Source organism: Arachis ipaensis, chromosome B06 (assembly GCF_000816755.2).
Source record: "Arachis ipaensis cultivar K30076 chromosome B06, Araip1.1, whole genome shotgun sequence".
Classification (NCBI taxonomy): domain Eukaryota; kingdom Viridiplantae; phylum Streptophyta; class Magnoliopsida; order Fabales; family Fabaceae; genus Arachis; species Arachis ipaensis.
In genome coordinates this window covers 67791129-67797591 of record NC_029790.2, presented here as the reverse complement: position 1 = coordinate 67797591, position 6463 = coordinate 67791129, and the positions used below count along the sequence as shown (strand labels likewise).

General features: G+C 38.3%; 1 long non-coding RNA gene across 1 annotated transcript; it reads right to left on the bottom strand.

Annotated features, from left to right (window-relative positions):
- LOC110264006 lies at positions 802-1167 on the bottom strand. Its single transcript, XR_002349736.1, has 3 exons — positions 1085-1167; positions 945-1001; positions 802-859 (listed from the first exon to the last, which is right to left on the bottom strand). It is a non-coding gene; the product is annotated as an uncharacterized LOC110264006 (long non-coding RNA).

Sequence of the window (6463 nt, the reverse complement as noted above, 5' to 3'; positions counted from 1 at the left end):
TTTTAACTTAAACACAGGTTTCAAAATCTTATTTCTTTACCTCATATACCTCTATATCTTCTCTTATACCTCTTCTTAGGTGTTTAGTAAAGGAAATTAGAGAATTCTGGACTCAAATCTGCCTTCCTGAGGCTTTCAGGGAAAACTGTCTTTTTATCAATATTTTATTATTTTTAATAAAATAATATTATTATTAAAATAATATTATTAATAAAATAATATATTAATATTTTATTATTAAAATAATAATATTTTATTTAATTTTCAAAAATTGCATTTTGACATCCGAACTTCTTGAAAATTGCACTTTGACCCCTATAACTTTTAATATTTGCACTTTAGCCCCTCAACTTTTGATTAATTAATTTTCAACCCCAAACTTTTTAATAATTGCATTTTGACCCCAAAACTCCTTGAATACACGTTTTCATGTTCTTCCAAAAACCAAAAACATTTTTTTTTTAAAAAGTTCATCAGCTTTCTGCTTGATTTTCAGCTAGTTTTTCAATCTTTTCGGAAACCGATTTGAACGCGATTTTTATCAAACCAAAGAGAAACTTTTCAGCCATCAAATACACTTCAAATAAGCATCAAAAATCATGATTTTCATGGATGGAATGTCACATTTTCCAGCAGCACCAACAGCCACTTCAAAACCATCATAAACATGATTTTCAAGCATTAAACAAGTTTCCATGATCAAACCATCACACAAACACCCAAAATCAAATCTCAAGCAACAAGATCTGGTTTAACACTTCAAGAACACAACAAATCATTGACTAATTTACCAAACCTTACCTCCTTTGCTGCTGTCCGAGATTGCACCAAAAACAAGCTTCCAGAAGCACTTTTACGCCTATTTTAACATCAAAAACAACTTTAGAATCTTATGAACCATGAAGGCTGAAGCTTCATGATGATGAAAAGAAGGTTTTCCTCACCTTAAGGTAACTAGAAATCACGTTTTCTTGGAGCTTTTGGTGATTGAATAAGAGATCCTAAGAAAGAACATGAAGAAAACATCATTAACTTAAGGAACCACCATAGCCGAATCTTCAAGGAGGAGGAGCAGCCTTCATACCTTGATTTACTCCATGAAAAGTGACATAGAAATGAAGAGGAGGAAGAGGTGAACACTTTGGTAAGATTAGATTTTTTATAGGGATTTCGGTTTGAGAAAGAACGGAGAAAGTAGCTCAGGTGTTCATGGAAACTTCATGGTTTTCTTTCATGGTGTTCTAAGCTTTTCCAAGAATAAAATGATAGCCAAGCTGTCCTAGGGAGGCCGTGGCTTTTGGATGATGATTATCCAAAAGTTACTTGTCAAAATATCTCAGGAAAGGATAATTACTAAAGCTAGATGTATTAGAACTTAAGTAATTACACTACTAATGGATAAACATTAAGTTACTTAGTGTAAATGACACTAGTAACTGGATAATCATAAGAATAAAAGATATATGATGAAGCATTAGCAGTGCTAAGTTCATCTAAGAATGCCGGTATTATCCGTTACCGGTAGATTTCAAGCTCAGTTATTATATTACTAAACATAGATCAACATTAATCACAGTAGAGAAGATAATAATATAATATTCTGAATAAAATAATAATATATGAATATTATATTAATATAATTTTTCTCTCGAAATTCGTTACCGGCTCGTCACATAGAGACAAACCACGGAAATCAGAATTTTGAAATTCGGGCCCGAAGTGGCTCAAAAATGCAACTCTTCGCGACGTGCCTACTTAGATTAGGAGAGGTGTCCTGTGCAATCAAGCTGCTGAGTCAGCAGCTTGATGACGCAGCACCTGTGCAGTGGAGGTGCTTATATGCATAGAAATTCCTAAAAATTCTGTAAAAATTCCGTTTGATCCCGAAAAAGCGCCGTTTCTTCGGGGCTAGGCCGTTACATTCTACCCTCCTAAAAGAAAATTTTGTCCTCAAAATTTCAATTACCTGAAAAGAGAAACGGGTAGTCTGTTCTCATCTTATCTTCCAGCTCCCATGTGTACTCTTCAGTTCCAGTTTGTCCCCATGCTACCTTAACCAATGATATTGTCTTATCTCTAGGCCGTTACAGCTTCTGCTGGCCTACTCTCTATAGAGATGCCCAAGAGTTTGTGCGTAACTGTGACAGTTGCCAAAGAGCTGGCAACTTACCTCATGGTTACGCCATGCCTCAACAAGGGATCTTAGAGATTGAGTTGTTTGATGTATGGGGTATTGACTTCATGGGTCCTTTCCCACCATCATACTCAAACACTTACATTCTGGTGGCAGTAGACTACGTATCTAAATGGGTGGAGGCAATTGCCACACCCACTAATAATACCAAGACTATGCTGAAGTTTCTCCAGAAACATATTTTCAGCAGATTTGGTGTTCCCAGAGTACTAATCAGTAATGGGGGCACCCATTTCTACAATAAACAGCTTTACTCTGCCATGGTCCGATATGGAATTAGCCACAAAGTATCAACTCCGTATCATCCACAGACAAATGGGCAGGCTGAAGTCTCTAATAGAGAGCTAAAAAAAATCCTGGAACGGACTGTAATTGCCCGTAGAAAGGATTGGGCAAAGAGCTTGGATGATGCTCTGTGGGCATACAGAACAGCATTCAAGACTCCTATAGGAACCTCTCCATACCAGCTTGTGTATGGCAAGGCCTGTCATCTACCCGTGGAACTGAAACATAAAGCCTACTGGGCAACCAGATTCCTAAACCTGGATGCTAAGTTAGCTGGCGAGAAAAGATTGCTCCAACTAAATGAGCTAGAGGAGTTCAGACTTAATGCTTTTGAAAATGCAAAAATTTATAAGGAAAAAGCAGAAAAGTGGCATGACAAGAAATTGTCATCCAGAGTCTTTGAGCCAGGACAAAAAGTTCTACTGTTCAACTCTAGGCTCAGATTATTCCTCGGGAAATTAAAATCCCGGTGGAGGGGACCATATCTGATTACAGGAGTGTCACCATATGGATATGTTGAGCTTCAAGATATTGATTCTAACAAAAAGTTCATTGTTAATGGACAAAGAATCAAACATTATCTTGAAAGCAATTTTGAGCAAGAATGCTCAAAACTGAGGCTTGAATGAAGCTCAATAAAGGTCCAGCTAAAGACAATAAAGAAGCGCTTGCTGGGAGGCAACCCAGCCCTTAGCAAGTTATTTGTTTTAAATAATACTAGTAGAAATTTGATATACACTTTCTTCAAAGGTTAATCATCAAAATTGAATGGATTCACAACATTACAGAAAGATTCAGTGCAAAAAGCAGAGAAAAGGAGCTTGCTGACAAGAAAACGCCAGTAAAGGTACCATTTTTGGCGCTAAACGCTAGAATTGGCACCATTCTGGGCGTTTAACGCCAGAATTGTAGCATCCTAGGCGTTCAGCAAAATGCCTAGCGATAAAGGGGTTTCTGGCGTTTAACGCCAGCCAGGGTACCTGGCTGGGCGTTAAACGTCCATAATGGCCAACAATTGGATGTTAAACGCCAGAATGGATACCATTCTAGGCGTTTAACGCCAGAAAGGCAGGGGGAGGAGATTTTGTTTCCAAATTCAAATTTTTTTTCAAATTTTCATGTTTTAACTCATAATTTTCTGCATAAACATGTTTCAATCTTTCATTATTCACCCTCAATTTTCAAAAATTCAACAATTCTCTAAATTTCTTTTTCAATTTTCTTTCAAATACATCCCAAATCTTCTTCAAAAACTCAAGTATCTTTTCAATTTCTTTTCAAATCTTTTCAAACCCATCATATCATCTCTTATTTCTTAAATGCATAACGAAATTACCATATTTAACCTCTTTATATCTTTTTCAATTGAAAATCTCATCTTCTTCATATCATGATTTTATTTTCTTCCACCAATCATATCTCTATGGCATATCTCTTTCAAAATTTTCGAAATCCCTCCCCTCCTCTTATAAATACACATTCGGCCATCCCCTCCTCTCCACCATTCAAATTTGCCTCTTCTCCTCTCTCTCCCCTTTCCTTTCTTTTGCTTGAGGGCAAGCAAACCTCTATGTTTGGTGTGTTTTTCTGTGATCACTGAGCTAAGACTCATCAAGATCATGGCACCTAAAGGAAAGCAAACCAAATCAAGAGGCAAGAAAGAGAATACTCCAAAGAGTCTTTGGAATCAAGAGAGGTTCCTAACCAAAGAACATGCAGACCATTACCACAAAATAATGGGTCTGAGGTCAGTGATCCCAGAAGTTAAATTCAACCTGAAAGAAGATGAATATCTGGAGATCCAAGAGCAAATTTGAAACAGAGGATGGGAAATTCTAGCTAATCCTGAAACAAAGGTTGGAAGAAACATGGTTCAGGAATTCTACTCAAATCTGTGGCTAACAGATAAGCAGAGAATAACTGGAACCGCCTTTCATACCTACCGAACTATGGTCAGAGGGAGGCTTATTTACTTCCATCTGGACAAAATAAGAGAGGTCTTCAAACTGCCTCAACTTCAAGATGATCCAGAATCCTTTAATAGGAGAATGGTGAGAGTAGATAAGGGGTTGGATCAAGTTCTAGAGCACATATGCCTCCCTGGAACTAAGTGGATAACCAATTTAAAAGGTGTCCCAAACCAACTCAAGAGGGGAGATCTCAAACCAGTTGCAAGAGGTTGGTTGGACTTCATTGGGCATTCTATATTGCCCACTAGCAACCCCTCTGAGGTCACTGTCAAAAGAGCAGTGATGATTCATTGTATTATGCTTGGAAAAAAAGTGGAGAATCATCATTGATGCCAGGGCATTTTGGCCAGTTTCACTGACCTTTTCTTTACTGTTTTTAGGGTAGTTTCATGCATTTCCTTAGAAAATAAGCTAGTTTTGGGTAGATATTCACTTACATCTTGATTCAAGCATACATTGTGTTTTTTACATGATTTCATGAGGATTTTACATGAATTTAATGACAAATTGGATGTTGTACTTCCCATGACTTGGACTAGAACGTTGATGCACTCTATTGCTTGATTTCAGGACAAAGGAAGCAAGGAAGAACCACGTTAGCAGCCACGTTAATCTAATCAACGTAACTCCTAACGTGGAATGGGAGTAACTTGCAAAGTTAATGAGAAAAGTAATCACCAATAATGCTCTCGAAGCCATCATTGCCCACGTTAAGAGTCACGTTAACTAAGTTAACGTGAACTCTAATGTGGAGGAAAGGAAATGGAGCCAACGTTAGTGACACTTACCTTTGTCACTAACGTTGGACCAAGCTCATAAGTGGCCACGTTAGTTGCCACGTTAACTTAGTTAACGTGGCCTCTAACGTTAAGAAGTAAAGGGGAAGCCAACGTTAGTAACATTCAACTTTGTCACTAACATTGGCCAAGTCAGAATAAGCCACGTTAACTCCTACATTAACCTAGTTAACGTGAAAGCTAACGTGAAAAAAGTAGGTGATCGACAACGTTAGTGACACCAAACATTGTCACTAACGTTGGGATTAACCCACACAAGCCCCAACAAGCCACGTTAACTCCCACGTTAACCTAGTTAACGTGGAAGCTAACGTGAAGAAGGAAGGTGATCGCCAACGTTAGTGACACCTAACATTGTCACTAACGTTGGAAGGAGCCCACACAAGCCACAATGAGCCACGTTAACTCCCACGTTGACTTAGTTAATGTGGAAGCTAACGTGGATAAGGGAATGATGAGCCAATGTTAGTGACACTCAACTTTGTCACTAACGTTCGAGATGGCTAGCATGGCCACGTTAGAAGCCACGTTAACCTAGTTAACGTGGACTCTAATGTGAGAAATAGGGGCACATTGGAACGTTAGTGACAAAGGTAAGTGTCACTAACGTTCTCGAAGGTTGGCAAGCCTACGTTAAAAGAGCCACGTTAACTAAGTTAACGTGGACTCTAACGTAGGAAAGGGGGAGACTTCTCAACGTTATTGGGAAAGGTAAGTCCCAATAACGTGTGCGAAGGACAAAGAGGCAATGTTAGTAGCAACGTTTGTGCCATTAACGTTGGAGTTAACGTGGCTCTTACTTTGGTGAGGAACGTTAGTGAAAAAGGTGATTGTCACTAACGTTCTCGAACCCACATTTCCACTTAAACGTTAACACCACTAACGTCCTGAGCTAAAGTCTCTGCCCACTTCACACTTTCTCTCTGCAAGTAAAACTAAGACCAATGAAGAAGATAACTGCTTCAAACTCAAGATCCAAAGGCCCATACCCAAGTAGAAGATCAGAAGAGTAGTATATATAGGAGTAGCTTTGAATTAAAAGGAGAGTTGGAAATTATAAGGAGCCTCTTGGCATAGAACTACTCTCTCATAACTAGGTAGTTTAATGTTGTCTCGAGGGATTGGGTTACTTTCCCCAAATCAACAAGTATCGAGATCTTTTACTTTTGTTTCTACCTCTTATGTACTACTTTGATCTTCACGTCTCTTTCATTTTA